Source organism: Camellia sinensis, chromosome 4 (genome assembly GCF_055761805.1).
Source record: "Camellia sinensis isolate YWXY chromosome 4, ASM5576180v1, whole genome shotgun sequence".
NCBI classification, from domain to species: domain Eukaryota; kingdom Viridiplantae; phylum Streptophyta; class Magnoliopsida; order Ericales; family Theaceae; genus Camellia; species Camellia sinensis.
In genome coordinates, this window is record NC_138964.1 from 148,840,333 (window position 1) to 148,868,226 (window position 27,894).

Genomic DNA, 27,894 nt, shown 5'->3' on the forward strand with positions numbered 1-27,894 from the left:
AGGAGAAAGACGTGGGGTTGGAAGACATACATCACACACACGCACACTTATGACAACATTGCCCTCGCGCAGAGGGTCCGAATAAATAATACAGTTCCAAATGAATAAATAATACAGTCCCGAATAAATACAAAATCCTAATTAATTAACAAATTAATCTAGGAAAGCAGTAAATTGCACGTAAATTCGTAGACCGCCTCAGCTCTGTTCCAAATGATGAATGATGCATGCTCGGGTTGCCTTGTGCAGAGAATCCCTTGCGATGTCCCGGTTTGCCTCTATTTGCAATTATTCTTGGGATGCGTGCCAGGCTCCGGAAGATTGCTGATTTCTAATTTGCTGCAACAGAGAGCAACAAAGAGGCATGGCAAAGTATTTGCACATATGTATGCATGATTACTCTTCAGGGAGTGTAGTCTTCGATCCTCGTGCCACCAATCACGCATCTCGATGCATGATGGCCGAGAAGTCGAATTGTATGACTCAATATGAAATGAATGCACGTATGGACCCAACAAGGCCTAGACTCCATCATGGATAATCCGGAGTGTCGGCGACCGGGAATTGAGACACGTTCCATCACTCGGAGTATGAAACGTCCCTCGTTTCCCGTGCTTGGGCTAACTCCTATCCCAAGCACAATGCAATATGCATGGCATGCATGAATGCAATCTTAACATGCAACCTAGCATACGCAATGCTATGAAATGGCACACACAATGCACGATGTAACGAGGCATACACAATGCTCTAACATACAACCTTGCATACGCAATTCTATGAAATGAAATGGCATACACAATGCATAATGGACTTACACTAACATGAGTGGACCTCAGCCACACTCACATCAGTAGCCATTAGGTGAAAATGAGACTATTGAAATGCGTGCACACATGCACGCGAACCGAGGACTGATCCTAGGCATAACATGCAACTCTAACAAGGCATGGCAAGGCATGGAATATGGCATACAAGCATGTAGATTCCAGCACTGAAATATGATGCAAAATGGTCCCGAATTATGGAAATATGGCACCCGATGCATGAGATGAACCCCGAAACTCGAAACTAGGCACATGGAATGACTTGTAGCTATACAAAGCATGCATTATTTGATCATGAAGCATGAAGATAGAGCCAAGGCAGTCCCAAAACATGGACATTTTCAGTTCAAAGCATGGCCAAAAGATGCTAGCAAGATGGACTAAAATAGCATACAATTTTGACTAGCAAACATGGTTTACATGGCAAGTATAGGATGCACATGGAATCTCACCAAACCAGAAAAAATCAGTGAATAAAACATGTGAAAATAGGCCCAAATAACCACTGATATGCAACCATGGCATGCAAAAATGATGAGTTACTTTAGAGGGCCATGCAAGGAGTCATTAAGCACATGCAAGATAGACATTTGACATGGCATAAAAAACTATGAAAATCAAATATGGTAGTCCCAAAACTCACCAAATTGACCCTAAAAAGTGACTCCAAATCATGCAAGATAGGGTCTCTTTGGAAGGCCAAAATGACCACCAAACAAGTCAAGGTGAGAGGGGGTCAACCCCCCTCTGATTTGGAAGCTCAAAACAGTGTCTTAGCCACTAGAAATCCACTGGATTTCAATGGCTATAAGGCCAAACAAACCATGCAACAAGGGCTTAGGTGTAAGGCTCAAAATAGGAGACAATCAAGCATAGAAGGAAGCATATGACCTCAAAAAAAAATTGAACCTTAAACAAACTTGAAGATGAGATTAAAACAAGATATTTTTCAGTTTATGACAACTCTCAAAATCAAACACAAGTAGGGCTAATCTATCATGCAAAAATGGCCCTAAAAGAGATAATAGAGACAAGGGACAGAAGTTGGCCTCAAACAGTGAAGAGGCCTTCAACAAAGTTAAAGAGAGGCTCAAAAAAAGGCACTTTATAGTTTATGTCAAGCTTCAAAAATAATCACAAGTAGGCCTAAAATATCATGCAAGAAAAAGGCCTAAAAGATGGATAAAGAGACAAGTGATAGCTTCTGGCTGCAAACAGAGGAGAGCCCTTCAACAAAGTTGAAGAGGGGCTTAAAAAAAGATATTTCACAGTTTATGACCAAGTCCGAAACAGCTCACAAATAAGCCTAAAATATCATGCAAAAATAGGCCTAAAAGAGAGTTTAAACACAAAGGGTGAGGAGGAGACCTCAAACAGAGAAAGACCCTTAATCAAACATGGAGATGAGCACAAAATATGACTATTTACAGTTCAGGTCGGAGCCCAAAAATGCTTCCAAGCAAGGCTTATAAATGAAGCAAAAAAGACTAGTTTAGGGGAAAAGTGTGCTTACCCTTAAAGAGCAATGAACCAACAGCCTTTGGACCAAGAAGAGGAGCTCCTAGCCTCTGGAAATCAGCTTCAAAAGGCTGGAATGGAGTGTGGATGTGTGGAGCTATGGGTTGGTGTGTAAATGATGCAAGGCTTTTAGGGTTTTGAGGCTTGGAAGAAAGGGAGAGGGAGAGATGTAAGCAAGGCTCTAAACAAGAATTTGTAACCCTCAAAAATGGAGCTGGGGGGTCTGGTTTTATAGATGGAGGAGTGGAGGAAAAGGGGGGGAAAAACCAATTCAAATTTCCCCCCAAAAGGCTCCCCTCCCTCCCGGATACAAAATCTGGGGGGAAACAGAGGGTACAGCTGGAAGGCATTTGGAGAGGGGATTCTGGCCGGCCAGGTTCAAAAGGTTCAGGTGGCCGGCCGGCCACCCCCCCTGGCCGGCCGGCCAGGGGTCAAAAGGGTCAATGAAAATTGCTGGCCGACCACCCCAAAAAGGTGGCCTCTTATATGTGCACAACACAAATATGTGGTCAAAACCCAGAAAATATAAACCAAGAGAGAGAAAAGCCAACTTTTTAGAGGGGTTCAAAAGGGTCAAGGACAATTACTGGCCGGCCTATACATATTGGTGGCCTCCCAGGTGTGTACAACACAAATATGGGGTTTATGGCTAAAGAAAGTGGCCCCGGGGTGGTCAACATTAGCTTTTTAGTGAGGAAAACGGGCGACGAAAAGTGATGAAGAAACAAAGCTAGATTTCAGAACAATTGCTGGCCTCCCGCCCTCCTACAAGCTTTCTAACAATGAAAATAAGGTCTCCACCAAAAATGAACCAAAACGGATGCAAAACGGAGGTTCGGGGACCGAAACGCGCGACTCGGGGCCCCGAAAATGGGCTGTTAAACACTGGAGGTGGCATTCGACCACGAAGTTGGTCTCTCGAGCCATAGTGTCCCCCAAAAGGGAGAAAATAAGGTGTGTGCCAAAAATCAGAGCAAACGGAGGTGGTTAGGCGGTCCCGAACCGAGGCATACGGCCGTCGGCTCCGAAAAATCGGAAATCGGGCTCCAAATGGGAAAAATGGCCTACGACCACGAAATGTAGCCTACGACCACGAAACGTAGCCTACGGCCACTGAGAGATGATCTATGAGACCTCTCCCTCCCTTCAGGAAGAGAAAACAGATCCTGGTTCACAAACCGAGGCAAGGCACAAAAGAGTCCGAAAGTCCGAAGGCAAGGCTCGCAGTCGGGACTCTGAAACTTCTGAACGAGCACAATATGCAATATCACCGAGCGCTCAATCAATGACGTCTGAGTCTTCAGATCGGTCAAAAATGGGGTGTGTATAGTGGAAAAGAAAAGAAGAGGAGTTGTTCTTATTGTGTAAGCTCATTTGTTTCGTTTGAAGTTTGTTTATTTAACTGTATTTGATCAAATGTGTTTGGACTGAATCATGGTTCACATCATTTCATCATTTCTTATCAAACGATATTGTACGTACGGTTCATTCAGAGGAATTTCAGGTGAAATCACTCGTGCCCTTCGAATCGTATCCCATCACTCTTTGTCCTCTCGCATGAGACGCGTTTGGATGTATTCACTTTCTCCTCTCACGTGAGACGTGTTTGGACGTATGCTCTTTCTTCTCTCACATGAGACGCGTTTGGACATATTCTCTTTCTCTTCTCATGTGAGACGCGTTTGGACATATTCTCTTTCTCCTCTCGCGTGAGACGTGTTTGGACATATTCTCTTTCTCCTCTCGCATGAGACGCATTTGGACGTATTCACTTTCATCTCTCGCGTGAGACGCGTTTGGACGTATTCTCTTTCTTCTCTTGCGGGAGACGCGTTTGGACATATTCACTTTCTCCTCTCACGTGAGACGCGTTTGGACGTATTCACTTTCTCCTCTTGCGTGAGACGCGTTTGCACGTATTCTCTTTCTCCTTTCACATGAGACGCGTTTGGACGTATTCACTTTCTCCTCTCGCCTGAGACGCGTTTGGACGTATTTTCTTTCTCTTCTAGCGTGAGACACATTTGGACGTATTCACTTTCTCGTCTCGCATGAGACGCGTTTGGACGTATTCTCTTTGTCCTCTCGCGTGAGACACGTTTGGACATATTCACTTTCTCCTCCCGCGTGAGACGCATTTAGATGTATTCACTTTCTCCTCTCGCGTGAGACCCGTTTGGACGTATTCTCTTTCTCTTCTCACGTGAGACGCATTTGGATGTATTCACTTTATCTCCTCTCGTGAGACGTGTTTGGACGTACGCTCTTTCTCTTCTCACGTGAGACGCATTTGGACGTATTCACTTTATCTTCTCTCGTGAGACGCGTTTGGACGTATTCTCTTTCTCCTCTCACATTAGACGCGTTTGAACGTATTCTCTTTCTCCTCTCACGTGAGACGCGTTTGGATGTATTTACTTTAGTTTTTCGCATGAGACACGTTTGGACACATTCTCTTTGTCCTCTCGCGTGAGGCACATTTGGATTTGTTCACTTTCCTCCTCTTACGTGAGACGCGTTTGGATTTATTCACCTTTCTCCTCTCGCGTGAGATACGTTGGGATTGTATGTCGGTTAAAAAACATTTGGGTGCGTCCGATGTTCACACCAACCTTTCCCCTCTCGCATGAGACACGTTAGGTTCTCGGTTAAGACCTCAGGTGTCCTCGACGGGTACATTGCCTTTCGCCTTTCCTACGCGTCGCGTAGTTGAGCTTTAAGTTTCTTACATCCTTTCTGCATGAAATATGGTTTGACTTATGTTTCTCGCGCGTGGCTCATGGTCTTCTTTCCACGTTTGGAATTGTTGTGCCTTATTCTAGTTTGTTTAATTGTAGCATTTTCTTTGCATTACAGTTGCATTTAAAATGTTTCATTGCATAGTTTCATTGGATGATCATAAGTTATGTTCTTACATCATGCATATCATTTGCATCTTGCTCCTGAATTACTCTGGTTTGATTCCTTGCAAAATGATATGTAGGCAGCCTGCGGGTGCAACCATTTAATCTATGTCTTGCTTTCTTGTCCAAGTCTTACGCCCTTGTCAAAATGGGTCGTCTCTGGGCTTTGACATTCACTCACGTCATTTTATGACTTTGAGCTCTGTCAAAGAGGGGCAACTATAGACACTCAATTTTTGACTGCCCATAAGAGTCAGACACTTGGTTTAATGTACTCAGTGATGAAAGTTGAATTGTGAATCCGCAGTGATTCGGACTCAGTTAGGCTTCCGAAATAACCTCATATCTTCAACATTTTACTTGTTTGAACCCTTGGGTTTCATTTTTGAACCATTTCTCACCCTGAGCTGAGTTTGAACCAAAAAAACAGGGGAGGCCATCAAGGCCCAGCCGTGCATTAGTGATGGCCGGCCATGGCTATGAATGGTTGGCCGGCCTTCGATGGCAATAAACGCTATTCTGGGCAGGAGGTTGCCAGCTACCCATTTTTGAAGATATTTATCACATTTTTAGCTCGAATTCTATACAACCGAAGCTCTGGGATTGTTTTGAGGGTTGAAAAAAATTCAAGAAGAGATATATACAACTTAAGAGCCCTTTACTCCTCCTTCTTCCATTGCAAGTTACCTTGGAGCTAACCCAGCTTGCTTACACCATACATCATATACAACTTTTCCTTACCATCCTAAAGCCTTGGTTAATCTTGAGGAAGAGTGATTCAAGTTTGAGAATGCATTGAAATCAAGCTTGAAACTCCAAGAACAAGTTTACTTCTTGAAAGGTATAAGCTTGTTTTCTCTTTTCTTGCCTTCATTTCTGTCCTTTACTTTATTATTGTGAGAACCCGAATATAAAAATTAAGTACATAATTAAATAATAATATTACAATCTCAAATATTTTTGTGGTGAATTCTAAGATGCAAATTAAATATTATTGGAGGATGTTTAATTAATTTTAAACTTAAAATAAATTTGTGGTGAAAGCATTTAATTTAGAGGCAAGATTTATTATAAAAAATATATATAGAGAGAGAGGAGGGTGTGACTTGAACTCTAGACCACAAGGTTAATATATAAGACTCCTACCATTTGAGTTACATATAACTTATACATATATTTTGTATATTTATTTATTTATTTGACCTATGTGTGCCCACTACTAGTATAAAATAAAATAAACACAAACCCTACTTTATTATTTGTTCACCACATAGGGCAACAACACAGCAGCCACGGGAGAAGGTTTGAGAGAAGGAAAAAAAGAAGAAGATGTTGCAATCAAAGAACTTTTAGGTGTGTTGTGTTGTGTGTGATCATCAAAGGTTAGCCCTCTTAGGTTTTCTTCTCTTCTTTCTTTGTTCTATCCTTATTCTATAATTATTTTATTCATTCATGGAGAGGTTGTAGGTTCATGTATTGTGTATATAGATATCCTATTAAGAAACTTGAGCAGCTAAATTTATGTGTAAAGATTGGGTGTAATTTTCAGTCCAAAAAATTCTGCACAGAATCGCAAACTTTAAAAATCAAGAAACCATATCAAACAGATGAATTTTAATCTGAAATTTTTACAGTAGATCAATTACATATTGAATTGAATATCTGATTTTTTTCATAATTTTTGGGAGTCGAAATCCATATAAATTGAGGTATTCAAATCTGTCCAGGAAACCAGTCCGAAATAGTAAATTCGGGAGTGTTGTTCTCTTTGGGTATAAATCCAAAAATTATCAAATTAGTGTCATTAGAACCGGTTACGAGTCTAGTTTCATACATTTTTGGCCTTGCATTGATTGATCGTGTATATTAAGAGAACCGTCAATTTCTTTATAGTGCTGCAGAAAACAACCTGTTTGGATATAATAAATTGTAGAAAAATTATTTTGATAAGCAAATCAAGTGAAACCAATTGGGTTTGAAACTTAGGATATATTAGATCATATCTGGAGGTTATTGGAATTTTTCGAGTAGCGTGGAGTGGATTTTGTAATTTTCAAAGTTAGCGAATAGATTGGGAAAACTTGTTTAAAACACTCACTGCTGGAAAATCGACTTTTAGCGGCGTTTTAAAAACGCCGCTATAAGTATTAAAAACGTCGCTAATTCTTTTTGTGACGTTTAATACCAAACGCCGACGACGCGGCCGTCGCTATAGCTTTATGGCGTTTGAAAAACGTCGTTATATTGTTATAGGCGGCGTTTTTAAAAACGCCGCCAAAAGTCCTACCTAATTGCACTGTGACGTCACTATGACATTTAGCGACGTTTTGAAAACGCCGTTAAAGACATTTATACATTTTAAAAATCTAACCGTTGGGGTGGGATATAGTGACGTTCAAAAAATGCCGCCATAGCCTTTATTTTCATTTTTTTTATTTTTAACGTTGTGCTAATTTTATATGGTTGAAAAAATACCTGTCATAAACAATTATTAAGAACTAATAATTGATGTTTATTAAAATAATAAATAAACTAAGTTTGAAAACAAAATTAAAAATAAAATAATGAGGCTCTTGACATGTTATTATACCGATTAGTAACATGATTACACTCTCATCTATCCATCACATAACACATTTGGTATAAAGTTCAAAAAAAAAATTATAAATAAATAATAATAGTAGAAGAAGAAGAAGAAATCTGATGCACCAACATTGTATTCAAGCAATCAATATTTTCTTTTTCCTTTTTGAAGACCCATCAAGTAGAGTAGAAAACTATGAAGAATCAATCAACATGCAAGAACCGTCCTTTCGGTTACCTTACAAACCTTAGCTTGTTAGAACATTAACTACATCTACAAAATATGATAGCAACTATTCAATACAAAAGTTTCTAAAGCCATATTTTAGATAAGTAAAGAGTTTATAGCCAACCCCTTGTATTTTAACAACCTCTCTCCAATGAACTTGTCGGGTCGGGGGGGCATACCTCAACTATAATACAAACTGCAGACCATCTTCTGTTTTTAAGAGTTAGTAATGTATCATATTTCTCCACTTGTCCTTCAAATCAACCTAAACAAAAGAAGCCCTTATGTTAACATAAAGAAAAATAATATTAAAGCAGAAAAAAGGCACAACCATAAAAAATTCTCACCTCGGTTCTCTCTTCAAATATGTCACGATCTGAATTTAAGATGAGCTTCTAGTTCCCTCTACCAAACCTTCAAAAGAAATAAATACAAATGAGTGAGGAGCTTTACATTATCCTAGAAGATATCATTGATTATTTAATTCTCTCAGTTGACATGAAAACAGTAAAAAAAAATAACGTCCAATTAGTACGCATTAATGTGTGTTTGTAAGGGGAAAAAGTTGACATGAAAACAGTCCTCGAAGAAGAAGACGACGGAACTTTCTACCCCAATGGTTAACTCATATCCCTTAGGGTGGTAAAACTGGTGCAGCATTTCAGGGTCAAACACGTGCACATATAAAAAAGAAGATAGAAATTGCTTGTCAAACAAGCCCCACTGCAGTTACAAAAAGCAATTGTATCCATTACATCCACGTCCCCTAATAATTTTGAAATAACTGATCACAAAATTGGACACAAAATATATATGGCCGAATATAGTTTTTCAAAAGTGGATCTCATTAACAAATCATGTAAATTCTTTGACCAGTTTCTGTGTTCGTAGCAAATTTGATAATTTGAGTTAAGCGAGGTAAAGCATAATGGATACCACATATGAAATGTGTATACACAGAGACTCCACATAAATACACAGAGACTCCATGTGCAATTGTGCACACACTATAGTCTATTCATCTACCATAAATTTGATGATGAACATATTGGTAAAAACAAATGATTTATAGAGTATCTGAGCAAGTTAATGGCCATGTAGGTAGTGTACAGGACAAACTTGGTGATAAGTATGACATGCAACCTGCAAATTGGATGAGATCAGCAAATGAAATAGGACCACCCTTGGAATATGAATCTATTTCCTTCTTTGCTTCCTCTAATAAATTCATTGCGGCGGAGAGCCCCTTATTCTCTGGTCTGCTAATCTCTGAGCTTCAAGCAAGAAAATATAATTGACAAGAAAAAAATAATAAAAAAAACATCAAGGTAACATTTCAGCATTGACTTAAAAACTTCTAACCGAAAAAATAAGAAGCAAGGAGTGAAAACAGTTCAGCCAAAAGACGCAAATAAAAGGAAACTCTGATGCCTAAACCAACTAAATCCAGGATCCAAAACCTCAATACAATTTTGACAATTTAACATAATTTTCATATTCCATAACCTTTTTTTACCACATTTAATACATCTGCTTATCATCGACACTGAAATAATAGGGTCATTATGTGAATTGGCATTAAAATCCCTAAAAAATAAGCCGGAACAAAACATAATAGATGAATCATCTTTGGTTTGGTGAAAATCTTCACTGTACATGAAATACCAATCCTAATTTTTGATAGAATGCAGAATTTCATTCTTTTACTTTATTCTTTAATACTACATACTTATGCGTGGTAATGCTATATGTTAGAAGTACCTGAAACGTACAGATCCATTTGGGCCACCAGATTTTGTGGCCTGCAAAACTCAATTAGAATCATATGAGCTTTCTTGATATGTAATGTTTAGGAATAATATAAATTTCTACTTTCATCTCAAACTGTCAACAAGTAAAACTCTTTCTCACCTTATCATAAGTCATAGCATCATTCATCGCCAAAGTCAATAAGGATGGAACAAGATCTGGGTTTGCCTGAAATCGGCACATCAAGAATCAATGAAGCATTGTAGGTTTTAAATCTGTAAAATCAGGTCTAAATATGCATTACATTAAGATCAATTTCATTAAGCATGATGGCGGGATTTACCTTTATAGCTGTAAAAAGGGTCCCCTTCACACTTGCTGTCAAAGAAAATATGTTAATTCAATAGACACCGTCAATGTTAAATGTACATAACTATTTGGTATCATTTTCATTTTTCATGTTTTCAGAAACAAAAGCAATGAAAAGTTCAAAGTCATCCATCACTTCCAAAATTTTTCTAAAATTTGAAAACAACTATTTGGTGCTTTCCTAAAACTGGGTTGCTTTCATAACTTTTTTTCTGGAAACACTTTACCTAACAAGTTTTCTGTGTTTTTTGAAAAATGAAAACAAAGAATAGAAAACAAAAATGACACCAACAGTTTGGAGTACTTACACTGAAACTCAGAACGCTGTCTGCGCTGTATTAGATCAGCAGCATTAGCCTCTTCAACAAATGAGCCTGAGCTTGCTATTATTTCCTAGGGAGAGACAACAACTGGCAGAAACTTATCATCACATCACTCCAGTTCATGGAATTGTTAATTTATCCAGATATCGATCAATGCAAAGTTCGAAAGTAATTTGGCTGGTAGCTTCGGAAGAATGCAGTACTCATTCTGTTTGTAGATTAAACTTTTGTTATGCTGATGCTTTAGTTTTATGACAAAAAACTTGATTCTGCAAAAGTGAATCTACTCACTGATTCTGAGGGATAATCAGTTGGTGCATACCCAGCTCTGAAATAGATGACTGCAATTGCTTGACCACCACTGCAGGAGCAAAGGCTTTCAACTGGTTAAAGTAATAACTTACAAATAAAAACATCACATTGTAATCCAACAAATTTAGAACCCAAAACAAAAAAAAAAAAAAAAATGAAATATTTTAAGCCACAAAGCTACGTACACGAGAAGGGTTCCATCAGGTAGAAGCTCCGCTTGCTCATCAATTTCTGCCAATGTTTTCCGAATAGTTGTAACAGCATGTGTGTTACAAAGTTAAGGTAAAAATCCTAGTTTTCTGATTGTGAGCAATCAGTTTGTATGTATGCTTATCATAGAAACCCAATTTGAGAATTTACTAGAAAAAACACATAATAATATTCCATGAGATAAAGCCACCCAACAACGAAAAAGACGTAAAGATACCAAATTCCATTAACTAGTAATCCATAAATTAAACCTGATTCATTTTTCTCACCTATCTCTGACAGTAATCCATAACACGATAAGAACATATGATGGTAACACTTGAGTGAATGACAAACTTAATATGGTAACAGATTCAGGACAAGAAACACCATGTGGTGTTGACTACTAAATAAATTCTAAAATCTAATAAACATGATAATTAAAATAACGTACCTTTAACCATTTGACAGAGAAATTCCGCCCATAATGAGCACTTCCATGTGCATACTTCCAGATGTCATTTTTGCACAACCCTAGCAAATCATTGACAGATTCATACTCAATATCTCTCATAAAGAAAAAGGTAATACTTTGCCTTATGCAATAGAATTCCTTTAAAACCTAGCAAGCTGTGTACTGTATAGAACCTGTTTACAGAGAACCACAATAGTCCAGACTGCAATTTGCACAACTACAGGATACTAAACCCAAATCCTACCTGGAAATGTCGAGTCCGGTTGACTGAAAAGATCAAGATAACGTTTTCCACAGAGTCAAAAGCCTCATTCAGTTTAGCCTCATTGCTCCGTTGAGTTGCCCATACTCCTTGTTCTACCGATAATTCCAAATTTTCACGATTGCAACTTTTGACAATAAAATACCTATAGTTCATGTATGAAATGGAAGTAGATTAGAAAGAAATTCTTAGAGAAAGCAATATAAAAGAACAGGAGATGATATGTATAGGAGATATATTATAAGTAATGCAGCCTGAAAATTCCATACGTAGGACAGACAGATAGACAAGGCTAGATTGTTTACAGTCAAAATACTTCTAAAATTTCAAATAAATACCCACCAGGAACAATGGCTTTTAACTTCTTACCCTGACATTAATATCTGAATCAACACAACCCTCATGTATCGTGGCCTCAGATTGATTATAGGACACCAATGCAGGTACGTTAATGGCAGATTGCAGATTAGCATTAAGATAATGACAATTCAGGACACAAAAATTTCGAATTTGAATCAACTTAAACTTAGCTACAACGCTGAGAAAGATATCAAGTCTGCTTGAAACTTTCTTAGACAGGAAACTAACAAAAATTGCAGAAACGTCAGTGGATGCAAATGAGTATTGTTTCCCAACCTAATTTATTCATCAGAATGTAGTCCCAAAACTAATAAATCATCTACCAAATGAGAAGCCAATATATTGTTGTCTTTTTGGTCCTTTAAATTCTTGCTAAACACGCTTTAAAAGCTATTTTTTCAGCTTTATTGAGTAAATTTGTCGCTTCTTTTTGAATGCACTGAAAAACTCAATGCACTCGTATCTAGGTGAAGGGTAATTTAACTATATAAGCAAGGCTTGGAATATGGAAATATCTAGCTAAGCCCAATAAATATTCATCGTGTGAGTAAGCCTAGCCTCTACTTGGGGGCAAATTTGGATTTCAATACCACTAAAAAATATGAGGTATTTAGGGCCTTGATCAAAAAAATTCATAAAACGTTTCAGCACTGGAAATGTGGTCTTCTTAATATGGCAGGCCAGTGTACTCTGGCTCAATATGTTCCTCAGTCTATTCCCATTTGCTTTTTCTCTTTTTTTAAGATTCCTAAGTATGTTTTAGACAAGTTATCTTCAATTATCCAGAAGGTTTTTTGCGGTTCGTATGGTAGTAAAGGTTTTTGTTGGCAGAATTGAAATAAGATTTGTTTACCTCTTCCTTGGAGAGGCCTAGGGTTGAGGAATCTTGGCTATCTTAATCAAGCTCTGTTAGCAAAACAAGCTCTGTTAGATTATCAATCACTGAAACAGAGCAATACTATCGCATTGCAGAATCAAAACTTGGCAACAACCAAATCAACAAAACAGAAGAGAGTTATAATATATATATATATATATATACATACATATATGTATATATATAGAATCACTGAACCAACACAAACAAAACAGAATCACCGAATCAGATTTACGATAGTCATATAAAGAGAGAGAAGGGGTAGATCCGAACCTTTCTGCCTTCTCTCAATGCCTTGATCTCCGCATAACAGATAGACCTTCGCAATCGAGAGAGAGACCTTCGAAATCGAGAGAGAGCGCGCTTTGAAATCAAAATCGAAATCGCCGAGATGTCATTCTGAGATGAATCACCGAGATTCGATCGATCGATCCGTTGAGAGAGAGCTTGAGAGAGAGCGATCCGTTGAGATATCGATCGATTGATATTCTGAGATGAATCACTGCTATTGGAAGTATTTGAGAGAGAGAGAGAGAGAGAGAGAGCGAGCCGTCCACAGATCAGGAGAGGGTTGAGTGAGTGAGAGCTTAGGAAGAGGGTGTAGAAGAGTGAGTCAGCGGCCGGCCCATTTAGGGAGATAGGGTTTAGAGATTTGAAGGCGCTTTTGAACGCCTCCTATCATTAAAACGGTGCCGTTTTCATTTAACAAAAGGCGACGTTTGCAAAACGCCGTTAAATATTATAAAACAGTGACGTTCAGAAAAACGCCATTAAATAAATGCCGTTAAAGCCTACATTTCCTGTAGTGACTGTTTCATCTTAAAGTTATTTTTAGTTAAGTTTTGATCGGAATCTATGTCTTGGGTGATTTTAGACCTTGAAGAATATGAACTTAGGTAATATTTAAAAGTAACGGTGAGTTGGGTTGAGCCGTGTTAGTGCGTTTTAGTTTGAGATTACTTAGTTCCTATTTTTTTTAGTATTTTTAAATTAGTTGTGACGCGTAGTTTTTATACTTGGTTCAGGCCACTAGTTGGACTTTTACACTCTATTCGAGGATTATATTATTTCGTTTCCAGGTGAGTAGTTTCATGCTACATATTTTTTATAAATGTTCCCCTACCCTGAATTGTTGGAAAAATTAAATTGTTGTTTCATGATTAAACTGTTTTGATAAATTATTATATTATCAATTGAATCAAATTATTTCTGAAACATGTGTGAACTTGGCATACTGTAAACTATTTGTTTTGGTCTCATGTTTATAATGATGAACTACCATGTTTTGCGAAACTGATGTGTATTGATTATTGGGACCATGTGTGTATTTAGTCCAGGGAAATTATTCCACTGTGTGTGGTGATTCTGGCCACTAGGGAACAGATCCGGGTTGGGCCGTGATGACTCTAGTGCTCAACGATTGTAAGGAACAGACCTTTAAAAATAACTAGGTGACCTTCAATCGGATCGTCTTTGAGAAAAGGCCCAGGTGCCACCCTGAGGATGACTCTTAGTTCGGTATTGGATCCAACGGGGCTTATAGCCTGAGAAATGTGTGGCCGATTATTTGTTTTTATTGGTACCCAGAAAATTATTGATGTTCATGTTATAATCTGTTTTAAGTGAAAAATGTCGTTTATCATGTTCTTGCGAGACATGAGTATTTTAAGTGTTGAATTGTGGGACATTCTTTTTGAAACAGATTGTATTTACCAAACTGTATGCCAATCTAGTTTCTGTGACATATATCTTATTTTGGAATTTATCCTTGTTTTCAAAACTGTATTTACTATCCATGTTGCTACTCACTGAGCTATCAGCTGACTTAGTTTTTATCACTTCCAGGTGTTAGAAGGACTTAGAGTGGACTCATGGCGTAGCGGGGACTCAATTGCATGGACCTCTAGGGCATTTATTTAATTTGTTTTAGGTTGCTTTGTCGGGTTTTGTACATACATTGTGGTTGGGTTTGATTTAGAATTATTTTATTTTGTGGGCGGTTTATGTGCCATTTAGTATATATTTTTGGAAGTTGGTTATGGCTGGTTTTACCATTTATACTTGTGGCATGTCACTGGATTGAGTGTTGATTTATTTATTTTTGGGCTATCATCACATTTATTCTTTATGGTTTTGGGTTCATGTTTAGGCTTACGTGTGCCTTGGGCTAAGTCCCTGTGGGCCACGGCCGGTCATGCTCGGATTTGGGGTTTGACAATTGTGGTATCAGAGCTATAGATTTATCAAGTTACATACCTTGCATTTCATCATTTAGACGAGGTCCGAGTCCCTATAGTCCTTAGTAGTGTTTGGTTAAGTTAGTTTTGTTTAAGCTTGTGTTGAATCGTTCTTGATTTCATTTTGAAGGTTAAGAGTTGGCACCTAGATATCTACACTGATTGTCTATTCCTGGTGAGCCTTTGATGTTTGTATTACCTTGTCTACTCCTTTAGGTGAAATAGTAGTATTGGGAGAAACAGTGGTGTTAGGGGATGATTGTAGATCTTGTGAGATAGAAATGGATGGTAGAATTTTTCCAGTGGATTTGATTTCTTTAGAGATGAAGGATTTTTATGTGATTTCGAGGATGGATTGGTTGACCAAGCATCATACCTCTGTTGATTGTTTTAGAAAGATGGTAGTTTTTGCTATGTTGGGACAACTTGAGTTTTTCTTTTAGGGAGATAAGAAAGGGTCTTCTATCTGTTTTACTTCTTCCCTTTAGGCTAACTGAATGTTGAGAAAAAGGTATCATGATTACTTAGCTTGTGTGGTGAGTATTGAACTGCCATAATGGAAGTTAGAGGAGTTGCCTGTACTAAGTGATGTGTTGATGTTTTTCTAAAGGATCTACCTGGACTTCCTCTAGATCGCGAGGTAGAATTTTCCATTAACTTGGTCCCCAACACAACACTTATTTCTAAAGCACCCTATAGAATGGCACTGTTGGAGTTGAGGGAGTTACAAACTCAGTTACAGGAGTTGCTAGACAAAGGTTTTATTAGGCCTAGTGTTTCACCTTGGGGAGCACCTGTGTTATTTGTGAAGAAGAATGATGGGTCTATGAGATTGTGTATTGATTATAGAGAACCGAACAAAGTCACAGTGAAGAATATGTATCCTTTGCCATGTATTGATGACCTATTTGACCAATTGCAGGGAGCTTAGATATTCTCTAAGATGGACTTGAGGTCAGGCTATCACCAGTTGAAAGTAAGGGATGAGGATGCTCCTAAGACCGTTTTTAGAACCCGTTATAAGCATTATGAGTTCTTGGTGATGCCTTTTGGTCTCACAAATGCAACAGCCGCATTCATGGATTTGATGAATAGAGTATTCAAACCCCAACTAAATAAATTTGTGGTAGTGTTTATTGATGACATCCTAATTTATTCGAGTAAAGAGAAGCATGAGCAGTATTTGAGGGTAGTATTGCAGATCCTTAGGGAGAAGAGATTGTATGCAAAATTTAAGAAGTGTGAATTCTGGTTGAACAGTGTATCCTTTTTGGGTCATGCAGTGAGTAAAGATGGGGTATCTGTAGATAGCACAAAGGTGTCAGCAATTGTTGATTGGCCACGACCTACTTCTGTGACGGAGGTACGTAGCTTTCTAGGGTTTGCTGGATATTATAGACAGTTAGTGGAAGGATTCTCCCGTATTGCTTTGCCATTTATAAACCTCACTAGGAAAGAGGTAAAGTTTGAGTGGAATGATGATTGTGAGTGTAGCTTCTAAGAGTTTAAACAAAGGTTGATATCAGCTCCAATCCTTGCCTTATCTACTAATGGTGGTGGTTTTGTGATTTATAGTGATGCTTTACGATAGGGTTTAGGATGTGTGCTCATGCAACATGGGAAGGTGATTACTTATGCGTCACGATAGTTGAAAGTACATGAGAGAAATTATTCTATGCATGACTTGGAGTTAGTAGCAATGATTTTCGCTCTTAAGATTTGGCGACATTATTTATGGAGAGTCATGTGAGATTTACACTAATCATAAGAGTTTGAAGTATATTTTCACACTGAAGGAACTAAATTTGAGGCAAACAAGATGGCTTGAGTTACTAAAAGATTACGATGTGAATATTTTGTATCATCCGGGAAAGGCAAATGTGGTGGTAGATGCCTTGAGTAGGAAAGTAGCAGTCGGAGATGTAGCTGCTTTGTCTATTGAGAGTTGTTTGCTGGAAGACATGAGATGTTTGAGGCTTGAGGTTGTTACACCTGGTGATATGGCTTATTGTAGTCAATTGATAGTTCAGCCAACCTTGAGAGAACGGATTCGTTTAGCACAGGTGATTGACCCCCAGTGTGAGCGTATTAAAGGAGAGATGGCAGAAGGTAAGAATGTAGAATTTGTGGTTAGTGATGACGGGTTGCTTAGATTCCGTAGCCGAATTTGTGTTTCTGTTGGTGGTGATCTGAGGAAGGAGATTATGGTAGAGGCACATAGTTCTAGTTCTAGTTATAGCATTCATCTTGGAAGTACTAAGATGTATCAGGATCTTTATGAACATTTTTGGTGGAATGGTATAAAGGGAGATATTGCAGAATTTGTGGCTCAGTGTTTGGTGTGTTAACAAGTTAAAGTAGAATATTAGAAACCTGCGGGGAAACTACAACCCTTACCTATACCAGAGTGGAAGTGGGATCATGATACCATGGACTTTGTGTGTGGTTTACCTTGTACTAGTAGTAATCACGATGCAGTTTGGGTTGTTGTTGATAGATTAACCAAGTCAGCACATTTTATTGCAGTTCGGATGACCTATTCTCTAGCTCGATTTTCACAGTTGTATGTGAAGGAGATTGTTAGATTGCATGGTGCACCTGTGTTAATAGTGTCAGATCGGGACCCTCATTTTGTGTCTAAGTTTTGGGGTGCGTTACAGTCAGTTATGGGTACTTGGTTAAATTTTAGTTCAGCTTATCACCCTTAGACAGATGGGGTATTGGAGAGGACTATTCAAATCCTTGAGGATATGTTGAGGGCTTATGCTTTGGAGTGGAGAGGTAATTGGGATGATTATTTGCCGCTCATGGAGTTTGCGTATAATAATAGTTATCATTCTAGTTTGGGAGTAGCCCCTTATGAGGCTTTGTATGGAAGGAAGTGTAGGTCTCCTTTGTGTTGGTATGAGGTTGGTGAAAGGCAAATGTTGGGACCTGATTTGGTGGAGGATGATACACAGAAAATTATCACCATTAGAGAGAGATTATTGACTGCTCAGAGTAAAAAAAAAAAAAAGAAAAAGTTATGCTGATCATCGTGGGAGAGACTTAGAGTTTCATGTGGGGGATATGGTATTCTTGAAAGGATCACCATGGAAAGGAGTCATCAGGGTTGGAAATAAATGAAAGTTGAGTTCTAGATACATTGGACCATTTGAGGTATTAGAGAAGGTTAGTGAGGTTGTGTACCGTGTTGTTTTACCCCCTAGGTTGGCAGGAGTGCATAATGTGTTTCACGTGTCTATGCTGAGGAAATATGTGCACAGTCCGTCGTATGTGATAGATTATGAGCCGCTTCAGATTAGAGAGGATTTTTCGTATGAGGAGATGCCTGTTCAGATTTTATATTCAGAAGAGAAAATGTTGCGTACAAACGCCATTAAATTGGTTAAGGTACTGTGGCGTAATCATCTAGTTGAAGAGGCAACTTGGGAACGCGAGGATGAGATGCGCAAGAAGTACCCACATCTATTCTCATGATTTACTCAGGTTAGTTTCGAGGACGAAACTTTTTTTAGGAGGGGAGAATGTGAGAACCCGAATATAAAAATTAAGTAAATAATTAAATAATAATATTACAATCTCAAATATTTTTGTGGTGAATTCTAAGATGCAAATTAAATATTATTGGAGGATGTTTTAATTAATTTTAAACTTAAAATAAATTTGTGGTGAAAGCATTTAATTTAGAGGCAAGATTTATTATAAAAAATATATATAGAGAGAGAGGAGGGTGTGACTTGAACTCTAGACCACAAGATTAATATATAAGACTCCTACCATTTGAGTTACATATAACTTATACATATATTTTGTATATTTATTTATTTATTTGACCTATGTGTGCCCACTACTAGTATAAAATAAAATAAACACAAACCCTACTTTATTATTTGTTCACCACATAGGGAAACAACACAGCAGCCACGGGAGAAGGTTTGAGAGAAGGAAAAAAAGAAGAAGATGTTGCAATCAAAGAACTTTTAGGTGTGTTGTGTTGTGTGTGATCATCAAAGGTTAGCCCTCTTAGGTTTTCTTCTCTTCTTTCTTTGTTCTATCCTTATTCTATAATTATTTTATTCATTCATGGAGAGGTTGTAGGTTCATGTATTGTGTATATAGATATCCTATTAAGAAACTTGAGTAGCTAAATTTATGTGTAAAGATTGGGTGTAATTTTCAGTCCAAAAAATTCTGCACAGAATCGCAAACTTTAAAAATAAAGAAACCATATCAAACAGATGAATTTTAATCTGAAATTTTTACAGTAGATCAATTACATATTGAATTGAATATCTGATTTTTTTCATAATTTTTGGGAGTCGAAATCCATATAAATTGAGGTATTCAAATCTGTCCAGGAAACCAGTCCGAAATAGTAAATTCGGGAGTGTTGTTCTCTTTGGGTATAAATCCAAAAATTATCAAATTAGTATCATTAGAACCGGTTACGAGTCTAGTTTCATACATTTTTGGCCTTTCATTGATTGATCGTGTATATTAAGAGAACCGTCAATTTCTTTATAGTGCTGCAGAAAACAACCTGTTTGGATATAATAAATTGTAGAAAAATTATTTTGATAAGCAAATCAAGTGAAACCAATTGGGTTTGAAACTTAGGATATATTAGATCATATCTGGAGGTTATTGGAATTTTTCGAGTAGCGTGGAGTGGATTTTGTAATTTTCAAAGTTAGCGAATAGATTGGGAAAACTTGTTTAAAACACTGTTTCATCTTAAAGTTGTTTTTAGTTAAGTTTTGATCGGAATATATGTCTTGGGTGATTTTAGACCTTGAAGAATATGAACTTAAGTAATATTTAAGAGTAACGGTGAGTTGGGTTGAGCCGTGTTAGTGCGTTTTAGTTTGAGATTACTTAGTTCCTATTTTTTTTAGTATTTTTAAATTAGTTGTGACGCGTAGTTTTTATACTTGGTTCAGGCCACTAGTTGGACTTTTACACTCTATTCGAGGATTATATTATTTCGTTTCCAGGTGAGTAGTTTCATGCTACATATTTTTTATAAATGTTCCCCTACCCTGAATTGTTGGAAAAATTAAATTGTTGTTTCATGATTAAACTGTTTTGATAAATTATTATATTATCAATTGAATCAAATTATTTCTGAAACATGTGTGAACTTGGCATACTGTAAACTATTTGTTTTGGTCTCATGTTTATAATGATGAACTACCATGTTTTGCGAAACTGATGTGTATTGATTATTGGGACCATGTGTGTATTTAGTCCAGGGAAATTATTCCACTGTGTGTGGTGACTCTGGCCACTAGGGAACAGATCCGGGTTGGGCCGTGATGACTCTAGTGCTCAACGATTGTAAGGAACAGACCTTTAAAAATAACTAGGTGACCTTCAATCGGATCGTCTTTGAGAAAAGGCCCAGGTGCCACCCTGAGGATGACTCTTAGTTCGGTATTGGATCCAACGAGGCTTATAGCCTGAGAAATGTGTGGCCGATTATTTGTTTTTATTGGTACCCAGAAAATTATTGATGTTCATGTTATAATCTGTTTTAAGTGAAAAATGTCGTTTATCATGTTCTTGCGAGACATGAGTATTTTAAGTGTTGAATTGTGGGACATTCTTTTTGAAACAGATTGTATTTACCAAACTGTATGCCAATCTAGTTTCTGTGACATATATCTTATTTTGGAATTTATCCCTATTTTCAAAACTGTATTTACTATCCATGTTGCTACTCACTGAGCTATCAGCTGACTTAGTTTTTATCACTTCCAGGTGTTAGAAGGACTTAGAGTGGACTCATGGCGTAGCGGGGACTCAATTGCATGGACCTCTAGGGCATTTATTTAATTTGTTTTAGGTTGCTTTGTCGGGTTTTGTACATACATTGTGGTTGGGTTTGATTTAGAATTATTTTATTTTGTGGGCGGTTTATGTGCCATTTAGTATATATTTTTGGAAGTTGGTTATGGCTGGTTTTACCATTTATACTTGTGGCATGTCACTGGATTGAGTGTTGATTTATTTATTTTTGGGCTATCATCACATTTATTCTTTATGGTTTTGGGTTCATGTTTAGGCTTACGTGTGCCTTGGGCTAAGTCCCTGTGGGCCACGGCCGGTCATGCCCGGATTTGGGGTTTGACAATTATTCTTGTTGTTTTGGTTGGTTTTGAGTTTGTTTGAAGTGTTGGAGTTGCGTTTGAAGGGTTATCAAAAGGATAGAGAGAGCTTGCTCTTTTTACACCTTTATTCATAACTCAAACCTTCTCATTTTCACTCTTTTTTTATTTTTACACTGATTCTTAGAGGTTTGAAAAAGCTGAAAACCATGCTTTGAAGCTTCAAAAATGGAGGGGTTAGCCACCCCTCCTCATCCTTGTTTACTAGCCTTAATTTTCATCTTTATTGTCTAGCTTTTCAACCCCTTTTCATGCATGTTTCACCTCTGATTTGCATGTATTTAGGACTATTTTGAGGTTGTCTAAGCTTTTCCAATTGGTTCATGCCTTGTTTGTTACACTGTAGGTCTCATTAGTTGGCATACTTGTTGTTTAATATGCTTTCTTTGTTCATTTTCTGTGTTTTGGGGCTTAAGTTTGCTAATCAATCAATCATTCCATATCTTTCATTCATAAGAATGGTTTCAACCAATTGAGGTTGCTCAATGCATGTAAAGGAGACATACACTTAATGGCTTAATCTCTTCGGAGATTCATCGTCAACGGTGTAGTCTCCTTCTCATGTCTTAGAAGGACCTCTTGTTTGACATCACTTCTCATTTAGAGGACTTTAACATCACATTTGGACAAATGGACTAATGAATGGCAAGGCCTAAAACAATTGGTTTAAAATTTGGATCAACACACTTAAAGAAAATGGCTTAAATAACTAGAACTTGGCCAAACGTTATGCCAAGTTCCTTGTGTCAAGGGTCATCAAGCATCAATTCATGGTGTTTTTGATGTCCTTAAAGTGTCTCAACTTCCTTTTTTGAGGTCATTCGATGACAAAAAGGGAGGGGTGGTCCATTTGCATTACGTTCATTGATTTTTGGTCCAAGATGATATCCAAGATCATCAAGCGATCATATTGTTCATTGATGGTTTTGGAGTCAATCCCAACCTTGTCTTGAGATTTTCATATGACAGAGAAGGAAGAAAAGACAAACAGAGCTTGAAAATGCTCTATCTGCACTGATTTCACCTCAGAGCACAAAAACAAAGTTTGCACCAAATCAATGCATGGTCGGCCCTCTGTAGGCCCGATCGGTCATCAGTAATGCACGGCAGGCCCTTGTTGTGTGGCCAGCAATGTAGCTTTGTAGAAATAGAGGCAGTGGCTAAAGGTGAAACAGAGGCAGTCTGGGGCAGACAGAGCAACTTTCAGGCGACGCGCATGCAACCTCCATCCATCCTCCGTCATGCTCATATCAAATGTGCTTGGTTATTTCATTGTTTCATTAGCATAGCAAATTGTGTTGTAATATTAAATTAGTCTAAGTAGTTATAGCTAATTAGTTGATGTTGTAATATTTAATTAGCTTAACCTAGTTAATTTCTTTTAATTAGCTTAGATAGTTAGTTAAATTATTCATTTAAGTGTTGTAATAATTAGTCTAGTCAGCTTAATTAGCTTAGCTTAGTAATTAGCTAGTTAGTTTATTCATTCGGACCCTCCTTCGCGAGGGCGTAATGTTGTAATAAGTGTGCATGCGTGTTTGTATGTCTTCCAACGCCACATTTTTCTCCCTTTTATTTAATCGCTTTTGATGGTTAAATTAGGGACATGTTTCGATTAACATACCTTATGCCTTATGCTTGCATCCATTCATTCGTATTGCATGCACCGAGGCTTGGCGCATCATTCAAAATGCTTTTTTATTTCAATACTTATTTGAATACATGTTTAACCGCATGTTATCAAATCGATCCATATGTCATAATAGTAGCTAAGCCTATTAATTGCATATTGCATGTGTTGCATTAGACACTTAACATAGTTAGGAATCATGCATATTTCACTAATTCATGTTTTCCTAGCTTGGAGTACTAGGCGAGTTTTTACGCTTTAGCATACTTGCATGAATATGAATGTTGCCATGATTAGCATGCTCACCATGAGGCTATGTGCTTACTTGCTAAACTGCTTGAGGGCCTGTGGATGAAGGCTGGTTGTTTGAATTGGAACGATTCAGCAAATGTGCATATTAAGCCCACTTGAGGTGGCAAATTCAAACCATTTTCGCAAACAAACATGAGTTGAATTGTTCCAAGTCTTGCAAACTAGTCTGTGATTGTGCGCATCACATAGTAAAGCTAGTTTAATAACCGAAACAAGAGCACATAATGTTTATAACAATCATATCATGATTAGTAGAGATCGATCTTTGATCGAGCGAGGGGGGTGCTCAATTCATGATCTTTCCCTCTCATACCTAAGTTCTCGAACCAATACAACTTTAGTGATGACGGACACGTGGCCTTTGGCACGAGTCATGGGTTTCCTAAATTTTCCCGAAATAAAATATTTAGGTGGCGACTCTGTATCTGGCAAAGCAGTCCATTTTTGGCATTTTTGATCCTAAAATCAATTTTCCAAAAGATTTGTCGGATTTGTACTCTTTGGTGTTTATCAGTTTCACATTGCACTTGTGAGATTACATTCATAATCGCTGGAGTCCGAACTGTAGGGTTTTCTTTCAAACTTTCGAGAGGGGGCGCGAAAAAGGCGAGCTACAGAGATCAAGAATATTTGGATAGAGTATTTGGGAAATAGTTATTTGATGGGTAATTAAAAAAAAATTATTTCTTGATTTAACCCAAATCACATACCCAATCAATCATTCAACTCCATAAACCTTCCAAGAACCTATCACACTTCTATCTTAAAAAGTCATCCTCAAACTAACTAGCAATTCTAAAGCAAAATTGAAATTAAAAACTCAATACGACTTGAAGGATTGAGAAATACCTTGATAGAGAGTGAATCAACCAATCAATGTCTTTAGAGTTGCATTGTCCCTTTTTATAATGGCCAAACTCTGCAAACAAATAGCATGTTGTCAATTTCCAGATAATTTAAGAATATCCCACATGAACACTACAAAATTATCATATCACACCTAATATAAAATAGTGTAAATTACCAAATGCTCAATGTAATAAAAAAAATCCCAATAAACCTTAAACATTTATTCACTCAGTCATGGTACTACATATACATTTATTCAGTCAGTCATGCTACAATAACATTTGTCCCTGAAATTTTGTTCCTAAATTCTAGATTTCTTGTAATAAAGCAAACCAAGAAAGGAGAGGGAAAGACAGAATTTTGCAGCAGCAGTGTTGTTTTGGGAGGGCTTTCAACCTTTGTTTTGATCCTCAAACATCAAACAAAAAAAAGAAATCAATTGTCTATGTAATCTCCTCGAGGCTTAACAAGTTATTTATCAAACAAAAACAACAATCAAATCAGTATGTGTTCAATTGAGATCAATATAAAAAAATATACAATTAACACACACACACACACACAAATTAGGGTGATATGGGCCAGAAATGAGAAACAGTGAAGTATCAAAAACTTGTAGTGGTCCACTTATCCAAATCACCATAAATAACACTCACCACGCAATAAGTTTTCTAAGAACAATCTTCTTCAATAATCACTGTACATCTCAAAAGGATTGCTACAATCAGTTCAATTCAGATAACATTTGTAAGGAAATTCTTTAATCTAAGGCGATTAATAAAATAGTATCTATCACAAAGGTACAGGAAAAGTTCAACAAACTCTATCAATTGGCTACCAAATACTATGGGTGTGTTTGGTTTGTATTTGTAGAGTAGTTTTTGAGATAAAAAGTACGAAAACTTGTTTGGTTTACTTTTTTTCAGAAATGGTTTTGGAAAATTATTTTGAGAAGAGAGTTTTAAAAAAAGTGATTGATTTGATGTGAATGAGAGAGAAAGTGATTTTGGAAAGTAGGTAACCAAACAAAATTTTGAGATTTTTTTTAGAAAAATTTATTTGATTTGATTACTCTTGAAAATTTGTTTATCGAAAATTTTTCCCAAAAATGTTTCTAAAAAACAAACCAAACAAGGTCTATATTTGGTCTCCAAAAATTGAACGAAATCAAGTATTGCATTGGACTTTTTGGGACCATATGGAATGAAACATATTCACGAAATTAAGTAATGCTTTCTAGTTGTAGAAAGAAAAAATGGTCTTGACAGTAAGCCTAGAAACAGAATCAACTAAATAAATAAAAAAAGCCTCTGAAAAAATAGGAAACCATTTGTTACGTATGAACAAACCACCAAATGTGTTTTATGTTAACTTTAAAAGAATTAGAAAACACAAGTACTGCTGCTCAACTCCTGTCCATTTTACAGAAACAATATCAAAACTCACATCACAAACAACCTCAAAACTGATAATGATTAATACCTGAGCATCAGTGACCTTGAACACACACTTCCAAGGTAAAAGGAAAGTTGATGCTTTAAGCCTTTGCTTGAAAATCCACCCGATATTACTCTATGTCACCATCACAGTTGCCAGTTTCAAGCCTTTGCTTGAAAATCTACCTAACAATCTAAAGAGCCAACAAGTGAAACACTGTTTGAGAAAAATAAAACAAAGCTTTATTTCCAAACACAATGGAGATCAATGGTCCTTGCTTTTGAAACACACACAAATAAATTTAATTGGATTTATTAACCAATTTTCACTATGTTAAGATGTAATGGAAGCCTGAAGCTACTAAATTTACACTAAATTACACTGACATCATAATTACCTTAGTCTTGGTGAAGGGATTGCTTTTCTCCTTCAAGAAAGTAGCATGATCAGAGCCTTCCAGCTTCAATTTTGCCTGTTCAAATAGAATGTCATGATTTACTATACATCCTAGGATTCGTTTGGAAATTGACTTCTTTTTTTTTTCCTGATTTTTTACGAAACGATATGCGAAAAAATTAGAGAGAATGGATTACCTTTTTGGCTAATTTAGCTTGTTCCCAAACATAGCCTTAATGTTCTAGTTTAGTTGTTGAAGAAAGAAATAAAGAAAAAGTAATGCTTAAAATTTTTAGATAAGCTTCAGAATTGTGATCCAATAGAACAAAAGGACCCCCCTGAAGTAAAGCTAATACAAACTTAAATTCATAAACTTTTTTTTTTTATACTTCATTTTCAACATATAAGGGGGTGTTTGTTTCAGCTTTTCAGAGCCAACTTATGGCTTTTAGCTTTGAAAAAATTATTTTAGACTGTTTCGTTAAACTTATTTCAAACAGCTTCTGATTCTAACTGCTTATTTTAACTCAAAAAAGCTGATTCTGAGAAGCTGTTCACCCATTACTTCTGATTATCAGCTTCTGCTGTGGACATATTAATTTATGGTTATACTCTTAAATTTTTTTATTTTTTATTTTTTTAAAAATAGAAAAAGACTCAAATGGATTATAGATTATTATTATTATTTTTTATAGGAAATGTAGACAAACAAAAAATAAAAATTAATTGAAAAACCTATTTCACAGCTTATTTAACAAACACTACTCAGTAATTTAAATCTATAATTCAACAGCTACACCAAACAGATTAACAACTTCTGATTAAAGTCATAATCTATAATCTGTTAAGCTATAATCTATAAGTTGTTTTAACAGCTACACCAAATGGGGCCAACATAGGGAAAATGAAAAGAAAATCACACAAAATAGGAAATTTTGTAAAATTAACCAGTGGATTGAGGTTAATGGTATCTTGCGATTGTCTTGCTGAAGCTGAGGCAGATGTAGAGGATAGAGAGAGAGAGAGAGAGAGAGAGAGAGAGAGAGAGAGCATCGTCGAAGCCATCTGAATTAGACAAGGTGATGAAACGATTAGATCAATTTGAAACGTGAGCGACTTAAAATTGGTAAAAAATCCCAGCAGTGATCTTTGAGAGAAGTAGAACTTTGTTGACTCTAAATTTGAATTAGTAATCGATGTAAAAAAACAAGAGTAAGAACACAAAAACAAACCTCAGAAAAGTAACGAAGTCCTGCTCAAATCTAGAAACAAAACAACCAAAAACAGAAAACCAACCCTGCCTTTCAAAGAACAAGAAGTCTAGTTACTTAAAAAAAAAAAAATTGATAATTCGAAAAAAAACGAGAACTAATCACTGTGTTCTTCATAGATCTATAGATACACGTACATATGAGGTAGAGAGAGGGAGAGATGCACCAAATCTACAAAAAAATAAAAAAAATAAAAAATAAAAATTGAAGGAAATGATAGATCCGTTGTGAATGAAGCTTCAGGTCACAAATCTGCACACACAACAAAAAGTGAAGAAGATGAAGAATCAAACCATAGACTTCATGATCTCTGTGTGTATGTGTCTGTGTGTGTGTGAAAAATGATAGATCTACTTGGCTTAACATCTCATATGTTCGATAGATCTACCGGTAATGAGTAAATGATAAATCGATTTTCATGATCCATTTTCTCACATCGAGCTTCAAACGAGAGAGAGAGAACTGCAAAATTAGGGCAAATGAGTGTTTGATCTGTGGATTGGGATGGTTTCAGCTATAAAGATGGTCGCTTTTTAATTGTCCATTTTTAAGAACCAAAAGATTTGGTCCCTAAATCTCAGTTATGACCAAATTAATTTGTCTCTAAATATTTCTA

At 36.8% G+C, this 27,894-nt stretch overlaps 5 long non-coding RNA genes across 7 annotated transcripts; 2 read left to right on the forward strand and 3 right to left on the reverse strand.

The window, feature by feature from the left end:
* On the reverse strand, positions 1-27,733 carry LOC145789587 (uncharacterized). The gene is made up of 4 exons (XR_014327655.1): positions 26,009-27,733; positions 25,657-25,804; positions 24,175-24,244; positions 1-339 (listed from the first exon to the last, which is right to left on the reverse strand). It is a non-coding gene; the product is annotated as an uncharacterized LOC145789587 (long non-coding RNA).
* On the forward strand, positions 6,320-15,093 carry LOC145823464 (uncharacterized). Its single transcript, XR_014365749.1, has 3 exons — positions 6,320-6,630; positions 14,002-14,055; positions 14,822-15,093. It is a non-coding gene; the product is annotated as an uncharacterized LOC145823464 (long non-coding RNA).
* On the reverse strand, positions 8,760-11,517 carry LOC114300525 (uncharacterized). Of its 2 annotated transcripts, none has more exons than XR_014327653.1 (9): positions 11,457-11,517; positions 10,999-11,044; positions 10,793-10,862; positions 10,487-10,588; positions 10,153-10,187; positions 9,972-10,037; positions 9,822-9,862; positions 9,204-9,334; positions 8,760-8,783 (listed from the first exon to the last, which is right to left on the reverse strand). It is a non-coding gene; the product is annotated as an uncharacterized LOC114300525 (long non-coding RNA). The 2 variants fall into 2 exon arrangements; XR_014327652.1 differs by having other exon boundaries at positions 10,487-10,709.
* LOC145789586 (uncharacterized) lies at positions 11,516-13,683 on the reverse strand. The gene is made up of 4 exons (XR_014327654.1): positions 13,250-13,683; positions 12,953-13,005; positions 11,722-11,884; positions 11,516-11,536 (listed from the first exon to the last, which is right to left on the reverse strand). It is a non-coding gene; the product is annotated as an uncharacterized LOC145789586 (long non-coding RNA).
* LOC145789588 (uncharacterized) lies at positions 19,127-21,248 on the forward strand. 2 transcript variants are annotated; one of them, XR_014327657.1, is made up of 3 exons: positions 19,127-19,229; positions 20,157-20,210; positions 20,977-21,248. It is a non-coding gene; the product is annotated as an uncharacterized LOC145789588 (long non-coding RNA). The 2 variants fall into 2 exon arrangements; XR_014327656.1 differs by lacking the exon at positions 19,127-19,229 and having other exon boundaries at positions 19,502-20,210.
* Positions 27,734-27,894: the final 161 nt, after the last annotated feature.